This window comes from Mustela lutreola, chromosome 6, assembly GCF_030435805.1.
Source record: "Mustela lutreola isolate mMusLut2 chromosome 6, mMusLut2.pri, whole genome shotgun sequence".
In the NCBI taxonomy this organism is placed as follows: domain Eukaryota; kingdom Metazoa; phylum Chordata; class Mammalia; order Carnivora; family Mustelidae; genus Mustela; species Mustela lutreola.
This window is the reverse complement of record NC_081295.1, coordinates 147,059,340-147,078,540: the sequence shown is the minus strand read 5'-3', so window position 1 is coordinate 147,078,540 and position 19,201 is coordinate 147,059,340. Positions and strand designations below refer to the sequence as shown.

Sequence of the window (19,201 nt, the reverse complement as noted above, 5' to 3'; positions counted from 1 at the left end):
AGAAGGTGAGGTTTATTCATCTGTAAACTTGCAAAAGGAATGCTCTCTAGGGAATGTGAATCAGAAAGAATTGTTTCCCATCGGCCTGGCTTAACAAAAAACAAGATATTTTGCCTCTCTGTTTTTCCTCATAAGCAGGTAGACTGGAAGAGAGACTATTTCTTGATGATCCTTTTCAAATACTTATTAGACATCAGTACAGGCTTCAGTGACCTAGCAAATCAGCTTCCAGTATTTTCAATGAGAAAATGATATGAACGCTCATTAAAAGTGCATAATTTGATCCATGGGCCAAGAAATTGAGAACTGAGGTCGGCAGGGCACCTTAGACTCCATTCTTTGCATGGATGAGTAATCGTGATGGGGACTGTATGCTTGATCAGAAAAACCTCTGGTGAACGTTACTGTGAATAAGAATTAGATGAGTGCAATTTGCATTTATTGCAAAAGTGGGGTTTGTTTGCTATAAACATGAGACAGTAATAGCATGGCGTGGTAAGGCCAGGCCTCACTCCACGCACCCCTGGACCCACGTGATTAATGTGGATTTATTTATTTTTGCTGTTATGCAAATATGGGAAACAGGCTCAAAATGGAATAGACTCACCATCCAAAACCAACTGAGTCCTGTTCTGTACAGACACCCACAAAATGTCACACAGATTAAGAACAACAGCCTTTGCCTTCCAGGAGTTAACAATTTAACAATCAACTTTCATTGCCTAGGCAAAAATTATTTCCATTTCATTACATTCATTTGTTACAGATGCTTACATTTGATTTCTCAGGAGAATAGGAATAAGACTTCAGAAAACGCTTCGACCTATATTTTCCGAATCCCTATCTCTAACTAATCCCAGAAGTCCCCCTTCACAGCTGAACACTCCATTGGTTCTGTTTTTTCTTAAGAAACCTGTAATAAATCCCAAGGATCAGGACTGTTTAATACTTAGCCACACGCTTTAATGAAATGCCCTAGGGTTAGGCCAATTGTATCGCCAATCAGCAACTCCATCTTCCCGCATTTAGACACCCCCAAGCTGCCTTCCTCTCCAGATATCCCCAACATCTACTCCTGGCAAAGCTTGTCCTGGATGAACGGAAATCAGTCACAGGACAAAAGAGGGGCCAGCAAGGAGACACCTGGCCCTAATTTAGTTATTTTTCACACTCCAACAAAAGAGGAACGTGTGACTGAGTCTGAGTCTTGCCTAGAATAAGAAATGAGAATGAAGTAGTGTACCAGCCATTAGGAGAGCCCCCAAACCTCCTAATCCAGGAGTGCAATTGACTAAAGATTTAGGGCTGTGTTCTGAAATCCCTCCCAGGCATATCCCCCCTACCCCACCCCGGGCAGCATTTCCTGGCGGCTCCTGTGGTCACTAGGCACAGCCAGGATAGGAAGGCAAGCCTTTCAGTGGGAAGTACAGGGGTCTTCCAGCAGGAAGCTTTGCCCTAACTTCCTTAGATTTGCATTGCCAGCTAGATCATTTCCTCTCTGGGGTCAGACTTCTATCAGGGTCTGATGGCTTTTCAAGCCTCTCCCGGCTTCCTCCCCTTTTCTTTCAGGCATTTCTCCTAATTAATTTCTTGCACTTTTAATGGATCTTGGTAACAGCTTCTCAGAGGACAGGGAATAACATAAGCGGGGATCCACCAGGAAGCACAGAAAGCACCCAGGGGAGGAGGGACAGGAAACATGGTATTGGTTTAAAAACCAAACTCACTTCCCGAAATACGGGCCACCGTGTGAGGCTTTAATGAGGCGTTCTCAGGCCTCACAGGGATGGCTTTGTAATCTGCGTAATTGGCCAGGCTGGACTACATTTCCCAGGATTCCTTTTCCCTCTATGTTTCAGGTTAATAAAGGCTCCAAGGGACGTTGTCTCGCGAGAGACGGAAGCGGGCAACGGGGCGGCAGCCATCTTGTAGGGCGCCCTTCCTTGCTGTCGATCACCCCACTGAAGCTCAGGTAAAGCTGCTGGCGGACCCAGGCTTTCGCTCCCTTTCCGCTGGGCCTCCCTTCCTTGAGTTTGTCCGCACCCTGTGGCGGATGTATCCTTGTTCAGCAGTGTGGTAGAGGGCATCCGCGTCTGCCGGGTCCCTTCATCGATAAGGTCGGGGAAACCAACAGGACACGGGTTTCCGTCTCCCCACGTGGCGTTCCAGCTCCTGCTTCTGGGGGTTCTGACCTGCCCTCGTGAGCTTCCCTTCTTGACTGTCTTGGGAATTTCGAGCTCCAGCGTTGGTCAAGACAGCCTTGTGGATGGAGCGTGCCTGGCAAGGCTCCCCTAATTGTGCAAGTCCGTTCCTAAGAATTCACGTATGTTTTTCAGTCGTAGATACACGAACGACCCTACCTGTATGTCCTTCCTGGTTAAACCCGGGGTGGTGCGCTCGTGATGGGTCCTCCCCGCGCCCCTTGACTGCAGGGCAGCGGTACACGTTAGGAAGCGGAATAGGCCTTAGGGCTTCAAACCACACGATGCCGGCCCTAGGCTCGGCCGCTTTAGCCGGACCTGGACGGCAGCAACGTAGGGGAAGGGAGAACTGCATTGTGAAGAGCAGGGTGCATTCCCAGCACCTGGCAGAGGGGCGAGATGCGTGATTTGGTTTTGTTTTTTAAACTGAATTTTATCCAGCTGTGTGCCCTCCTCTCCCTAGCTGGGAGGACCTCCCAGAGCGGTTATTGCAGGGCCGCTTAGCACCACCGCTTACCCTGACTAGCTCGGCATGGGGGAGACTCGGAATCCCGGGGCTCGTAGAAATGGACTGGAGTCTGGTCCTTAGTCCCGAGTGGGTGCTGTCCCTTGCTTCCTCTTGTTTCCCGGTGCCACTGTTGAGCTTGATCCTCTTCCGCTAGGGGACATAACTGCCGCTAAGAAGCCTCTCAACATTCCAGTCAGCGTTAGCCTAGGTCCCGAGGCTTCAAACCCAAGAAGTCCATGGATAAGTTCCAGGGAGCCATATGCCACATCCTCAGAGGTCCTGACACTCTGAGGGGCGCATGGGGCGGGTATCCTCTCCCCCCACCCGTAGAACCTTCCATCCTGCAAGTCTCAGACCCCAATTCTCTTGGATCCACCTACATCTCTACCCACTCTTTGCCTCCTGTAACGTTCTGTTATCCAAAATAACCTGTGTGCTGTGTCCTGCTCCCGCCTCCACCCCCAGATTTAGAGAAATCCGGAGGGGATGTTAGCTTTTACTTCACTTGGCTCCTGATAAATCTGTAAATACTACCTTTTTTTTTTTTTTAAGTTTTTAACCTATGGTATTAAAAATCAAAATAACTTTTATGCTAAGTGAAATAAGTCTGACAGAGAAAGACAGTTACCGTATGATTTCACTTATATGTGGAATCTAAAAAACAAAGAAACAAAAACCGGACTCTCTCATACAGAAAACACACTGGTGGTTGCCGAAGGGGAGGCGGGTTGGGGAAGTGGGTAGGAAATGGGGAAAAGGGATTTAGAGGTACAAAAAAAAAAATTAGGATACCTTTAGTTGGAAGGATGGAAGTAGAAGTTAGAGGGATCACAATGTGGGCTTTGGGGATGCGGACAGTGTGTTGTTTCTTCATCTGGGTGACCATTAATGATAATCCATTGAGCTGTGTATTTATGCTTTGTGTGCTTATCTCGATGTCTTATCCTTCAGTCTTTTAAAGTTTAAGAAAATCCAAATGCTAAAAAGATAGTTAAAAAAAAAAATCCCTTTCCCACACATAAATTCTATGCCCCATTTCCCCTCCCTAGGTGAATAGTGTATTTAGGAATTCCCTCCAGTACCTTGTAAGCATTGGTGGACTTTAATGCTGTTCCACTTCTCCTTCGGGCCACATGGTCTCATTGCATTTCCTGACTCTCCTGAGGTTGGATAGGGGTATGTGCCTAGTTCTGGCCAGTAGGTTGTAAGCAGAAATGATGTGGGTCACTTCTGGGCCGGGGCATACAGTTGCCAGAATGAGATCCTCTGGACTTCTCTTTCCCTCCGGCCACAGTGACCTGCCATTTTTTAGTTCCTGTTCTCCATCAGCTTTGGTCTCAGAGGGTATGACAAGGGGCCACTGCGTAACAGACACAGGCAAGAGGCATGAGCAAGAAATAAATGATGTGTTAAGCCCCTGAGAGTTGGAGATTGGTAGTGCACTGATTGACAGCAGTACCTCCTGGAGAGGTGTGTGTGTGTGTGTGTGTGGTCTGTAGATCTCTGGAGAGTACACCAAGACAAGAAAGTTGAAGTAGAAACAGAGCTATAAGAGGAAATATGCATGTAGTTGATGTAGATACATGTGTCTTTTAAGGTATTTTCAGTTTTGTGTGTAGAAACCCAAGGTGAAGATTGTTCTGCACAATAAGAGTATTGCTAATGTAAGAGACGTGTGGTGGTCCCAGGACTGCTTAGTTCTGCTGCTCAACAGTGTCATCAAAGAGCCAGATTTTTTCTGCCATTCTTGGTGTGTTGGCTGACTCCTGTTTTGGCTACAACAGAGTCATATAATTCATTCCTCCTTCCCTTCATCCCCTTCTCTCTCTTCCTATCTCTCCCCCTCCCACACACACACATCCAGAGACAAATAAATTTGAGACCAACAAAATGCAGACAGTGACAAAAGCAGCAGATCAAGCCCATTCAGGATATGACCATTTTAGCAATTCTGTGATGTGATTTGAAGTCTCTGTTAATGGTTGGTATATCTGTTATTAGAGCTTTTAATGCAATATAGAGTGTCCTTTTGTTGGGTGACCATAAAATCAGGGAGGACCCGTGACAGCCAAGAATTAAGAGAAGTGATGGAATGACATTTGCTATTTCCTGGTACCTTGACTTGGCCCGGTACTGAGCTGTGTAGTTTTGAGCTAGTTACTAACATCTCTAAAGCCTGCTCTTCTTCTCCTCCCCATAAAGGGATTAACAGTTGTACCTTTGTCACAGATCTGCCGTGAGACTTAAGTGAATTAATACAAAGTGCTTAAACAGTGGCTGACACATAGTAAATGCTATAGAACCAGTAGCTATTATCATTATAATAGGGCGTTGGGGAGAATTAAATAAGTTAATGCATGTAAACGACTTAGAATAATGTCTGACATATATTAAGTACTCAATAAATCTTTGCGGTTACTACTATGGCTATGATTTTATAGCTTTAAATAAGACTGCGGAAGTTAAGGAGGTTAAAATACAGAAAGTTAATCTTTTAAAAATGAATGTATCAGTAGGAGATACCTTTGTCATCTTAATTATCATGATCAATAATAAATTTTCATTGAACACCTCATGTTTACAACAGAGTAGACTGATCAAAAAAGAAGTCATCATCCCAAATATGTTCAAATATGTTCTAACAACTTCTATGAGACCTGAATTGTGCAAACCATCTCTTTAAAAGCTTCCTATAAAAGACAAAACTAGCTGCAAAAGATATATTGATGCTTACTGCCATCAGCATATTTCCTGTTGATCTGTTTATAACAATGAATATGTTTCTATGTGTTGCCACTTAGACACTTTATATTATCTTACTGTTTTAAAAAATAAAACAGAAACAGTACCATTTGGGCTGAACATATAGTTTGTAGCTTTTATGGTTATACCAAGCGGTTTTAGTGTCAAGCCCTAATATGTGTTGTTAATGGTGAAGAAGGCTCTGTGGCCCAAAAGGAACTTCAAGGAAACGAAGAAAGGTACATTAAGTACTTTCTGTGTGATGGTTACCTCCATGCTGTGCTAGGAAGGCCTGACATTTAGCAAACAACTCCAAACTCTGTAAGTGCATTTGCCGAAAAATGCACTGACAGGAGCAGATGCACATTTCCTGTTTTTGAACATGATTCTGAGTGGGCATTAATAAATGCTAACCGGCATTGCTTCCAGGTGTAAAACTAATAATGGAGTTGGATCTGATTAGGAAAATAAAATCAGAGCTCTCAGTATTCTTGTGTCCCACCTGGGACAGCTTAAAAAAAGGTGGGGGTGGTCCTACCATCTCATCGCCAAAGCAGCATTCATCAACCAACTAATGTTAACTTAGAACAGTACATTGTCACTTAAGGAATAAACAAGTACAACAAACACAAAACCAGAAACATTTTGGGGCTGCCTGGGTGACTCAGTGGGTGAAACATCTGACTTGACATCTCAGAGTTGTGAGATTGAGCTGCACATCGGCCTCCACACTTAGTGGGGAGTCTGCTTGAGATTCTCTCTCTCCCTCTCCCTCTGCCCTACCTGCCCCCTCTCTAAAATAAATAAATAAATCTTAAAAAAACAAAAACAAAAACAGACACATTTTCTGAGCACTCTAATGTGCTTATTATTCTCTAGGTTCCTCAGGCTACCAAGATCAAGGGTCATTGTCTCACAGAGCGTTGTGGTGGGAAGCAGCAGTGAACAGGTAACAACCGTGAAATGGCCTCTTACAATGGGACTTGGTGTTGTTGTTGTTATTGTTGTTTTAACTTTCTATTTTGAAATAATTTGAGACTTAAAAGTCTTTCAAAAAATGGCATGGGAAGTTCACATAATACTTTTGACCCAGCTTCCTCTAATGTTGACAAGCACACTGTCCAAAAGCCAGGAGATTAACATGAGTACAAAGCTAGTAACTAAACAACAGAACTTATTCCTGTTTCATGCTTTTTTACATAACAAGAAAAATTGCAGGGACAGAAACTTGAAGATGCAGAGATGAAAACTGTGTGTGCGTATGTGTGTTTGAAATGGTCAGTTTAATGTACTGATTTTTCTTTCCTTAAAAAATTCTCTTTAATGTATTATATCTTTCAATTATTATTATATTGCTACTTATATATTATATTATTCAATTAAAAAAAACTTAACTTGCCAGTATTATTCTTTCTTCCCTTCAGTAGGCACTTTCCCACGGAAATAAGGTTGTTAAATTTAGCAAAAATGAATGCAGGTTATGTAGTTAAATTTGGATTTCAGATATGCAGCAAGCAGTATTGTTTTTGTTTTTGTTTTTTTCGTATTACCATGTCCTGTGCAATATTTGGGACATACTTATGTTTAAAAATTATTTTTGTCTCTTTGACATTCAAATAACTGCACTTACTATGTTTTATCTGGCAATCCTACAGGAAAAGAACATAAAGATGGAGAGTGGAGCTTAGTGTCCTGCACCTGGGAGGAGGGATGGCAGGACGTCTTCAAGGTAAGATTAAAAAATTACCTCTCCAGCATTCTCCACCGTGTTGTGCTAGAGGAACAATTTCTCGGAGGATAGAAAGTAGCTGCAGGGAAAGGAAACCCATTAAGCTATTTCAGGAGCTATTTCAGAAAAACTGTTTACTACAGCTGTTACCTGGCCCTGGCCCACCTCAGCCAGACCTAGTATGTGGGGAGGGGTACAGAAGGGTAAAACGGGGTGCATGGGGGGAACAAGTGGACAGTTAAGCATGGGGGGAGGCCTGGAAATGCAAAGGGAGAAGCAAATGCCTTCAGTACGAAGAACAAAAAGAGACTGGCCTTTTCCCCCCACTTCTTAAAAGAAATAAAACTGTGAGCCTGTTCAGGTGTTAATAAAACTGAAAATATGCCTGTCCAGGCCAGTGCCAATTTCCGATTACTGCCTCTAGGCCCAAGCTATAGTCCTAAACAGATAACTCAAGATCTATTTCCAATGAGCTTGCTACATGCCTAGTTCCAACATAAAATCTCTAGAATCCAAAGCAGTAATTTAGGAAATACCATAAGAAGCATCCTGAGGCTTTCACCAGCGGAAATCCCGTAATCTGGCAAGTCTGCTTTGCCTGGGAAATGTTGGCTGCTGCCTTATTTAAACTCTGTCACCCAGCAATGTGCCGAGTCTTTAGCTCGGTGGCAGGGATCTCTTCCCCTCCCACTCCGGTCCCCTGCCCAGCCCAAATGCTGCACTTCCTCCCCCCTGGATGAGCTGGTCAAGCTCAGAAATCCACCAGAGTGCCCCGGAAGGGCCCATGAATCCCACATGGAAACTGCTGCTACCCCCTGGAACTGCCCATCATCGGAGCACCAAGCTCTCCAGAGCGTTTTTAACTTCAAACAGGGATTTTCCTGTTTGTGTGCTCCTGTTTGTCATTTTTCTTTATAAATCCTTTTTCCACCTGCTTCTGCTAGTTCCCTTGGAAGCCCTAACTTGTAAGTGATTTGCTCCCACCGTGTGTGTTGACATGTGTTGATGGTGCAGGTGGACCAGGTGTGAGGACCCAGAGGGGGTCCTGCAGGACCAGCTAAGAGAGTCCTTGGCTACCTGCAGGGTAGAAGTCAAACACAAGCCAGTTGGAAATGAGAGCAAGGCTTATGGAAGGTGTAGAGAGTGCAGATATATACTGTCTGGGAGACAGAAAGGAAAGGAGAGACCATTCCATCTTTGCTTGCGGTTTTGGGTTTTGTTCTGTTTTGTTTTTCCCTAAGATTTTATTTATTTATTTGAGAGAGAGCACGAGCAGGGGGAAAAGCAGAGGGAGAGGGAGAAGCAGACTCTTTGCTGAGCAGGGAGCCCGACGTGGGACTCAGTCCCAGAACCTTGGGATCATGACTTGAGCTGAAGGCAGACACTTAACTGACGGAGCCACCAGGTGTCCCATGGGGCCTTGGGTTTTTGACTGAAGATTGTGGTCTGGCCTGCATGTCCTCTCAGGCATCCAGGAGCCAGGTGAACAAAGACAAGGGTCTAGGTATCTGTGATAAGTCACTTATTCCTTGGAGCCAGGGGTCTTAGCGTTGGGATGTCTAACACTGGTGGTCTGGAAAATGCACATGATGACTTCGGCCGTCGATCTTCCCCGGTCCTTCCTTTGATGTTATCTACTGTGCTGGAAGACGCTAAAGAGATCATTAACTTCTTGTCCCTTACGAGGAAGACATACTCTATTTGCACTGTGAGGCATGTGCAAAGTGGGGGTGTAGGATCCTGAGGCAGAAAACCTGAACTCTAGCACTGGCTTTCTCCTTTACTCCCTACATGATCACAGAGGAGCTATTCAGTTAACCTCCTCAGACTTCCTGTCTGTCAAAATGGATACGGTTCTTTTGGCCTACCTCACAGCTTTGTTACATGGGAGAAATGGAAAGAAATAGGAGTGGTTTATAAACTATAAACCTGCTGTGCCGATAAGAGCAAACCTTTCTCAGTATCCGCCATGTGCTAGGCATTGAGTTTAGGTGCTTATCTGTTGAATTCTCACAGTAACCTCAAATAGTAAATACTATCATTCCCGTCTCACAGATGATCATACTGAGGCACAGAGAGCTTAAGTATCTTGCCAGAGCATCATACCAGTAGTAAATGGTGGCGTTGGGATTTGAACCCAAGTCATCTGGCAGCCACGCCTACTTACCACCCTGCTGAGCTACTTCTGGTATAATTAATGGATTAAAATCAACATTTAAAATCAAGGAGAAAGATACTCTTTCCCTGGCTTCACTGGTGCCCTCATCTTGGGCTCTCTCCTGTGACCTTTTCCTTCTGTGCTCTTAACTGTAGGCCCTACGGTGAGGCTAACTTGGAGGAATCAGAACCACTCACTGCTTACTAGCTCTTATCTATGTCTACATGTTACATTTTAGGAAACATATTCAGCGTACTAGAGAGGTGTGCTGTATTAGTCCTGCTTTTCTAAGACTGACAACAAAACAGGAATAACTGAAGACATCTATGACTATGAAATCTCAGACATGCCAATGGTAGTTTGGTGTAGCGTGGGATTTCTTAAATGTCTATCCAATATAGATATTCTTTTTTTTTAAAGATTTTTATTTATTTATTTGATAGAGATCACAAGTAGGCAGAAGGCAGGCAGAGAGAGAGGGGGAAGCAGGCTCCCCGCTGAGCAGGGAGCCCAATGTGGGGCTCGATCCCAGGACCCTGAGATCATGACCTGAGCCGAAGGCAGAGTCTTAAACACTGAGCCACCCAGGCGCCCTAGACATATTCTTAAGGAAAAGAATTCTCATGGATTCTAAGATCTTCAGACTCTTAGGACCTTCCTTAGGACCCCCGTTTGAGAAATGCCAGTGTGTGCTAGACAAATCAGTGCTGAACCCACACTCAGGAATTCCAGGTTCTCATCCTGCCATCGCCATGACGCAGGGCATTATTGTTGCCTCAACTGTAAAATGAGATAGGTTAGATCAGTGCTCCCAGAGGTCTCAAGCCCCATGGGGGCAGGCAGGTGACCTAAATGAATGTCCAGACCTGGTGAAAGGCAGGAGTGAGTAGCAATGACCTCAGTTCACTGTGGCCATGAGGGAGTGCAGGCATTGTCTGTCCTCATCTTCTTAGTTTTTAAGAAGAGTTTGATATTCCTGACTTCGTACAAAAATCTGTTGATTCTAGGGGTGCCAGGGTGACTCAGTTGGTTAAGTGTCTGCCTTTGGCTCAGGTCATGATCCCAGGGTCCTGGGATCAAGTTCCATGTTGGGCTCCCTGCCCGGTGGGGAGTCTACTTCTCCCTCTCCTTCTGTCCCTCCCCCTACTCATGCTTGCTCGCTCTCTCCATCTCTCTTTCAAATAAATGAATAAAATCTTTTTTTAATGTATTGATTCTACAAAAAAAAATCTGTTGATTATAAGTGTTGGAAATGAGTACAACAATGTTTAAAGCACAGAGAAGCCAAAGAAAAACACCTCCATGAGCCAGAGCCATGGCTTGAAAACTGGGTCGAGATTCTGAACAAGATCAAGGGTTTTCAGGCTGTTTCCACTGAAGAGTTCCACAGATCTTTTGTGAGGGTTCTGTGGAGGTCGGGGGAGGCCAATTCTTCCGCCCATTTCAACCAGAGTAGCTCAGCTCTATCTGCTTTTCTAAGGACTAACAACTAAAATAGTTGATATTTAAGAGCAGTTATCTGCAACTTGTATTTGTAGATAGAGAAGTCTTTAGGGGGGCTCCTGGGTGGCTCAGTCAGGGGAATGTCTGATTCTTGATTTCGGCTCAGGTCATGATCTTGGGGTCGTGGGATCAAGCCCTGTGTGTGGCCCTGCGCTCAGTGTCTGTTAGAGATTCTCTCTCCCTTTCTTTCTGCCTCTCTCCCGCTGCTTGCTCTCTCGCTTTCGCTCGCTCTCTCTCATAAATAAATAAATATTTTTTTTAAGTCTTTATGGTGTGCTTTAAAAAAAACAAAAAACATTCAGTGAGTGCAGACAGCTGGAACAAGAAGGTAGCGTCCCTGTCAAAGGCAGCAACTCCCTGCTTCTGCTTGTGGACATTCTGTTCTGCTGGGCTCAGTGTTACTAGGCATCCCAGAATTTCCTTACGACCCAAGTGTTAGAAAGAAAAGCCTGGCTCTAAAGAAACACGGAGGCCAGCCAGCCAGCCAGCCTGTTTCAGTCCCCGGCAGGTTCTTACTTAGCAGCAAATTGTGGCAGTGTTAACTTTCCCGAAAATGGCTCCCTAAAAACTGATTAGTCTTGAAGGCAATTTCCCCTGGCTTGTAAAGCCCTTCCTAGACCTTTAACTGCCCATGTGTTTATTCTGTGGAGGAAGAAGCTGGCATGTTTGGGAGTGCATGCAGCAGAGAAGCTAGAAGTAACACCGCCACAGAAGAGTCCGGGAGCCTCCCCTGGAAACGTGGGAGGGAGTTTTTGCCAGATTCGCACAGTTGAAAGGATGTAGAGTGTTGACAATACGGCAGTCCCAACAGAGAGAAACTGCTGTTTGGATGCGGCAGGGAACCAGTGTGCATCTGTGTGTGAGTGCGAGCTACAGACTTGGCCACCTTTATTCTCTCAGTGATCGTTCAAGTGGCTCTGCAGTAGTTTTAGCGGGCATCGAACCTGAGGGAGGGGGAACTGTTCGGACGAGTCTAAGGGAACCAACGTGAATGTAAGAGAATAAAAATGAAAGAAAGAAATACAAAGATAGGAGCAGAAAGATCTCTCGAACATTGCAATGTGATGAACTTAATGAGTTTCTCAAAGGAAAATAGGCAGAAGGTTCATTATGGAGGATAGAGAACTGAGATAAAAAACCATCTCCTGATGCTTCATTTAAAAAGGGCCTTAGGGTGCCTGAGTGGCTCAGTCGTTAAGCGGCTGCTTTCAGCTCCGGTCATGATCCCAGGGTCCTCAGATGGAAGCCCACACGGGGCTCCCTGCTCAGCAGGAAGCCTGCTTCTCCCTCTGCTGCTCCCCCTGCTGTGTTCTCTGTGTATGTGTGTGTCTGCCAAATAAATAAATCTTTAAAAAATAAATAAACAAATAAATAAAAGGGCTTTATGTTGAGAGTGGGAGCAGAAGGTAAAAGATGATGTGATGTTTTCCTAAACCTGCACATGCCTCTAACCCTCATATCCCAGAAATCTGAAAACCTCAGTCAGTGAGATTTCCAGGATTCACCGCACTCCCCACATCCTTCTCTTGAGGGGGAAGGTGTGTTTACTCCCCAAATCTTCCTTCAGTTGATCCCATTTGTCCCATACCTAGCGTAAGGTGAATGTCATTCCAGCACTGGGCTGGTCCTCTGTACTTGAGCGTCTTTCCCTCTGTTTGGCTAAGTGAAGTCTACAAGCCTAGCATGGCACCAGTACTACTAACTTTTCTGGATGTCTAGCTGGATTATGTTCTTTTTCTCAGAGGAGCTCATGTGGATTTGGGAATAGAAACATTACAATGACATCTTTGATAATGTTCTGTACAGCAGCCCTCTCGCACACTGTCACATACTTTCCATTCTCAAAGGCTTTGAGATTCTTGTGCTTCTGAACGAGATCAGTGGCATGACCTTTCTTTGCTTTTGATGCAAACCCGTAATTCCAGACGGCCTACAAAAGCAGGAGGTATGCCTCTCTTTTTTGTCCTATGTGTTTGGGATGGCATGAAGGCAGCATTTGTAACAAGTGCACTACTAGTGTGTCATGAACCAGAGCTCAAATGTGAGACACATTAGTGGCTTTGCTAACTCAACCCTCATCTCTTCTGAGTTTCTAGACATGTGTATTTTAAGTATAAGCCTAAGCACAGAAGTTGCTGAGAAAAGCACTGTTATTTCGATGTTCACTGACAGGCGCTGCATATCAGATGTTCTTCTGTCAATTCATCTAAATTTATGTTTTGACAGGTGCCATTTTATTTAGTTGGCAGGGCTTACGCTTATTGTTTTTCTCTTCGACCCTCTTTGAATTTCCTCTATGAGGTAGAAATACCAAGCTAATATAATAGGTAGCTTTGTCAGCCAGAAGTGATCATCAAAAGACAAAATTAACCAGTTCTAGAAAAGACCCCAGCAGTTCTTACACAAGCTCTTTTGTGGTATTTTATTTTATGAGGTGGTCTAAGTTTAGTTTAATTCTTTAGTTAATCCTTTTTTCTTTCCTCTGGTAAATTATTGATCCCTCAGGCCTCAAATGGAGATTCAGATAAATACTTGGCAAAGTAAGTTTAATGACTACATGTGTTTTACCAGAAGGGAGACCTCTATCCTCTCTCTAATAGCTCTGTGGCCTCACTCAAGTGTTATTTAAGTAGACTCTCTGGAGAATCACAACACTCACTCTCTCCTTGACTATAATACCCCAAAGAGAATTCTGTTCCCTTCTTTATGTCAGTATAAGGAAATGAGTTCCATGGAAGACTGTAATTATTTGGACAATTCTTGGCCTCCTCACTTGGTTTAAACCAAAGATAGTGGGTACATTTCATCAGGAATATCTCCAGAGACTAAAATTTTCTGTTTCCTTCCTAAGGGAGAAGTTAGACAACCTAGTGCCTCCCTTCTCTATGTTTAAAAACTTTTCCTTTGCAAGAAGATGCTGCCCTTTTCTTTCCCCCATTTAGTTACTTAGTTTCTGTATTTGAAGCTGAACCCCAAATTCCTAAGCTACAGTGTACAACATGTGCCCTCATTGGCTCTCACAATCTTAAGGATGTTGGGATGAGGTCATGTCTGTGGAACTTGATGGACTTCAAATCCCTCAGGGCTTGTGCCTTTTAGACATTTTCCCCTATCAGTCAACTTCAACCTTTGCTCAAGTTCTTTTGACAGGGCTATGTGAAGCCTGCCTGCATTCTGGCCTTCTCCCTGATTAATTTGCTTAGAACTGGAAATTGCTCTTCAACTGAGAACATAGCTAATTCTCTCGCCCTTGAAAACCATTGTATACCTTCCTTAGAAGTCTCTGTCTTCCCAAGGAACTATCAATAAAATAATTGGAAAGAACTTGTTAATATTCTCTGTGTCTGGAAAGGCAGAAAAGCCAGCCAAGAAAGAGCTCCCCTTCATTGCATGCAGTGCATAGGCAGTGGGATGCTGCCCAGACCCCCGCCCCTGAAGGCAGTCAGGGATTCCTTGGCTGTGGACAACCCCCTTGAGTAAGGTCACTCCCCTACCCACACACCTCATTGGATGAAGTGGGAATATAAAGACCAGGCCATCTCAACCCCAGCTGGGATGATTGTGAAGGGCCAGTCTAACTTCAGCTCTCCCAGTGGGCTGTGACTGCCAAGAGGTCTGCATTGCAGTCAGCTTCTCTCTCAAACCGCAGATGCTTCCTCCCAGAGGAAATTCCTAATGCATTATTTCTGAAGCACCAGAAGTTGTTCAATAAATGGGTCTATTGTTTTCACTGGATCATAAGCTCCTCAGGGGGCAGAGATGGAGCTAATTCAGCTCTAGCCTCTTGAATAGTACCTGGAAATATTGAGTGCCCTTTAATGACACATGACAAAACAGATGGGATCAAATAGCAGTAGAATGGGAACCATGATGGATCCTGAGTTCTCTGGTAGTCATCCATGTGATTGTTGGAAGCTTTGCTGGGTCTCTGTTTCCTCAGAGGTAAAAGGAGGAGCTTTAACAGGGTCATCTGTACAATTCATTGTAGCTTTAAAATTTAGTGATTTTGTGGAGATAACAAAAGTTTAGGCACAGAGATGGATAGAGTGGATTGGAGTTCTCTCCAATTCATCTTTCTCTGTCCTTCCTACAATGACAGCTGAATACTAGACTTGCAGGACAGGGAAAGGAGAGTCCAGGAGTCAACAGTAGAGCTTCATCCTCTATCACAGCACCTTGCAACCAAACTACCTTGTTCCTTAGGTCATCTTGGAGGCAGAAAGGAATAGAAGCCTTAATGTCAACCAGAACCTATATATTGTTCTGGCCAAATTTACTAGCCAAGAAGAAACATGAATAACACTAAAAGCTTAGAAAGCTTCAAAAAGGAGGGATCCCCCTCTCATTTCAGTAAAGATGATTAACTTTGAGGATGAACTTTGTCCATTAGTTCAGAATCACAAATATTTTCAGATTTTTATCTTGTCCTAGCTAAATTCCTATACTGGTAAATCTTGCAACTTCTTGTCAAGTAATATGGATGTAAAAGACTTAAGAGTTAGGCAGACTTTTGATACATAATTTAAAATAATGATCAGAAAAATACTCACTGGACTTGAGAAAAGAATGGAGCATCTCATTGAGGCCCTTGAAAAAGAGATAGAAAATCAAAAAAAGAACAATCATAGATGAAGAACTCAATAACTAGAATTAAAAATGTACTAAAGGGACTAGATAGTAGACTAGAGGAAGCAGAACAGATCAATGACCTAGAAGACAGTAATGGAAAACAATCAAATTGAATAGGAAAAGAGAAAAAAGGATAATAAAAAATGAAAATAGACTTAGGGAATTCAACAATACCATCAAGTATAACAACATTTGCATAATTTGCATAATAGGGATCCCAGAAGGATAAGAGAGAGAAAGGGGGCAGAAAATTTATTTGAAGAAATAACACCTGAAAACTTGCTGAATCTGGGAAAGGAAACAGAAATCCAGATCCAGGGGGCAGAGAGCCCTGCCAACATAATCAACCCAGGACGTCTGCACTAAGACACATATTAATTAAAATGGCAGAAAGCAGTAATAAAGAGATTTTTAAAGCAGCAAGAGAAAACAGTTATATATGAAGGAAATCCCATAAGCCCACCAGTTGGTTTTTCATCAGAAACTTTGCAGGCCTAAAGAGAATGGTGTGATGTATTCGAAGTGCTAACAACAACAACAAAACCCTCTACAACCAAGAATACTCTGTCCAGCAAGGCTGTTGTTCAGACTAAAAGGAGAAATAAAGAATTTCCCAAAGTTAAAGGAATTCATCACCACTAAGCCAGCCCTATAAGAAATGTTAAAGGGGATTCTTTGAGTGGGAAGGAAAGACCATAAGCAGGAGTAAGAAAAGTAGGAAGCACAAATGCAATAAAGTATGTCTATAAAAATCAGTCAAGGGATTCACAAAAGAAAAATTTATAAAGCAACTTCTTTCAAGATACATCTCCAAAGGCAAGAGAAACAAAAGCAAAAATGAACTTTTGGGACTTCATCAAGATCAAAAGCTTCTGCACAGCAGAGGAAACAGTCAACAAAACAGAGGCAACCCACGGAATGGGAGAAAATATTCGCAAATTACAGTACGGACAAATGGCTAATATCCAAGATCTATAAAGAACTCCTCAAACTCAACACACACAAAACAGATAATAATGTCAAAAAATGGGCAGAAAACATGAACAGACACTTCTCCAAAGAAGACATACAAACGGCTAACAGATACATGAAAAAATGTTCATCATCACTAGCCATAAGGGAGATTCAAATCAAAACCACATTGAGATACCACCTTACACCAGTTAGAATGGCCAAAATTAAAAAGACAGTAAACAACATGTGTTGGAGAGGATGTAGAGAAAGGGGAACCCTCTTACACTGTTGGTAGGAATGCAAGTTGGTGCAGCCACTTTGGAAAACAGTGTGGAGATTCCTTAAGAAATTAATAACAGAGCTATCCTATGACCTTGCAATTGCACTACTGGGTATTTATCCCAAAGATACAGATGTAGTGAAAAGAAGGGCCATCTGTACCCCCATGTTCATAGCAGGATTGGCCACAGTCACCAAACTGGAAAGAACCAAGATGCCCTTCAACGAATAAATGGATAAAGAAGATATGGTCCTTACATACTACGGAGTATTATGCCTTCATCAGAAAGGATGAATACCCAACTTTTGTATCAACATGGATGGGACTGGAAGAGATTATGCTGAGTGAAATAAATCAAGCAGAGAGTGTCAATTACCATGTGGTTTCGCTTATTTGTGGAGTATAAGGAATAACACGGAGGACATGGGGAGATGGAGGGGAGAAGTGAGTTGGGGGAAATTGGAGGGGGAGATGAACCATGAGAGACTGTGGACTCTGAGAAACAAACTGAGGGTTTTGGAGGGGTGGAGGGTGGGAGGTTGGGTGAGCCTGGTGGTGGTGCTATGGAGGGCATGTATTGCATGGAGCACTGGGTGTGGTGCATAAACAATTCTGGAGCACTGGAAAGAAATTTAAAAATAAATAAAAAATAAAAAATAAATAAGATAAAATCTTCAAAAAAAAAATCTCAGAGAAAAAAAATCCCAGGAAGAGCAAATAAAACTTATATTGATAGAAATGAAAAAAAAAAGTATGAAGTATTACACTCTATAACTAAAATGTGGTGGGGGGTTGGGGGAGGGGTGGGGAATAAAAATTTAGTGCTTTTAGAGTGGGTTCAAACTTAAGTGACCATCAAGTTAGTATAGACTCTTGTATGCACTGAAATGCTATACATAAGTCTAATGGTAACCAAAAATAAAAATGGTAGTAAATTTGCAAAACAAACAAAAAAAAGGAATCCAGTATATCACTAAAGAAAGCCTGCAAACCATGAGAGAAGAGAGCAAGAGGAGAACAGAGAAGAATTACAAAAACACCTATAAAACAAGTAACAAAATGGCAATAAGTACATACCTATCAATAATTACTTTGAATGTAAGTAAACTAAACAATCCAAAGACATAAGGTGACTGAATGGATAAAAAAGAAACACCCATTTATATACTGCATGCAAGAGACCCTTCAGACCTAACAGCACATATTTAAAGTGAAGGGATGGAAAAGCATTTAGCATGCAAATGGAAGCAAAACAAAAACTGGATATCAATACTCATATTAGGTAAAATAGACTTTAAAACAAAGACTGTAATGAGGCAAAGACACTACATAATCATAAAGGGAACAATCCCAAAAGAATTGTAAATATTTATGCACCCAAATGGGAGACCCAAGTATATAAAGCAGCTAATAACAAACGTAAAGGAAATAATCAATAGTAATATAATTATAGTAGGGGACTTTAACACCCCACTTATAGCAATGGATCATCCAAATAGGAAATCAACAAGGAACCAGTGGATTTGAATGCCACGTAGGACTAAATGGATCTAAAAGACATATTCCACACATTTCATCTGAAAACAGCAGAATATGCATTCTTTTCAAGTGCACATGGAACATTCTCCAGAATAGATAACATAAAACAAGTCTCAAAAAATTCAGAAAGTTTGAAATCATATCATGCATCTTTTCCCAGCCACAGTGCTATGAACTAGAAATCAACCACAAGAAAAAATCTGGAGAAAACACAAATACATGGAAGTAAAATAACATGCTACTAAATAATAAATTAGTCAGCTACAAAATCAAAGAGGAAATAAAAAATACATAAAGACGAATGAAAATGAAAACACAACGTTCCAGAATCTTTGGGATGCAGCAAAAGCTGTTTTAGGATGCAGTTTTATAGCAATACAGGCCTACTTCAATAAGCAAGAAAAATCTCAACCTAACCTTGCACCTGAAAGGGCTACAACAAGAACAGCAAGTGAAATGACAAACCAGTAGAATAAAGAAAATACTAAAGATTAGAGCAGAAATAAGTGAAATAGAAACTCAAAAAACAATTGAACATATGAGTGAAAGCAGGAGCTGGTTCTTTGAAAAGATTAACAAAATTAATAAGCCTTTTGCTAGACTCATCAAAAAAAGGGGGAGTTCACGTAAATCATAAATGAGAGGTGAAATAACAACTGATAGCACAGAAATACAAAGGATTATAAGAGATATTTTGAAAAAGTATATATCAACAATTTGGACAGCCTAGAAAAAATGCATAGTTTCCTGGAAACAAAACCTCCCCAAGCTAAATGAGGAAGAAATAGGAATTTTGAACAGACTGATTACCAGAAATGAAATTGAATCAAAAAACTCCCAACAAACAGAAGTCCAGGACCAGATGGCTTCACAGGGGATTCTACGAAACATTTAAAGAAGAATTAATACCTATTCTCAAATGATTCCAAGAAACAGAACAGTAGGATAGTTTCCCAGT

The 19,201-nt window shown here is 42.4% G+C and overlaps 1 protein-coding gene and 1 pseudogene across 1 annotated transcript in view; both read left to right on the top strand.

The window, feature by feature from the left end:
• Positions 1–1,888: 1,888 nt before the first annotated feature.
• DTNBP1 (dystrobrevin binding protein 1) overlaps positions 1,889–19,201 on the top strand; it is a 211,654-nt gene continuing 194,341 nt past the window's right edge. The window contains exons 1-3 of the mRNA XM_059179399.1: positions 1,889–1,972; positions 6,331–6,400; positions 7,107–7,180. The gene's annotated coding sequence lies outside the window, so the exon portion shown is untranslated. The remainder of the gene's footprint in view (positions 1,973–6,330; positions 6,401–7,106; positions 7,181–19,201) is intronic.
• The window catches only part of LOC131834731 (syntenin-1-like), a 57,511-nt pseudogene continuing 40,795 nt past the window's right edge, over positions 2,486–19,201 (top strand).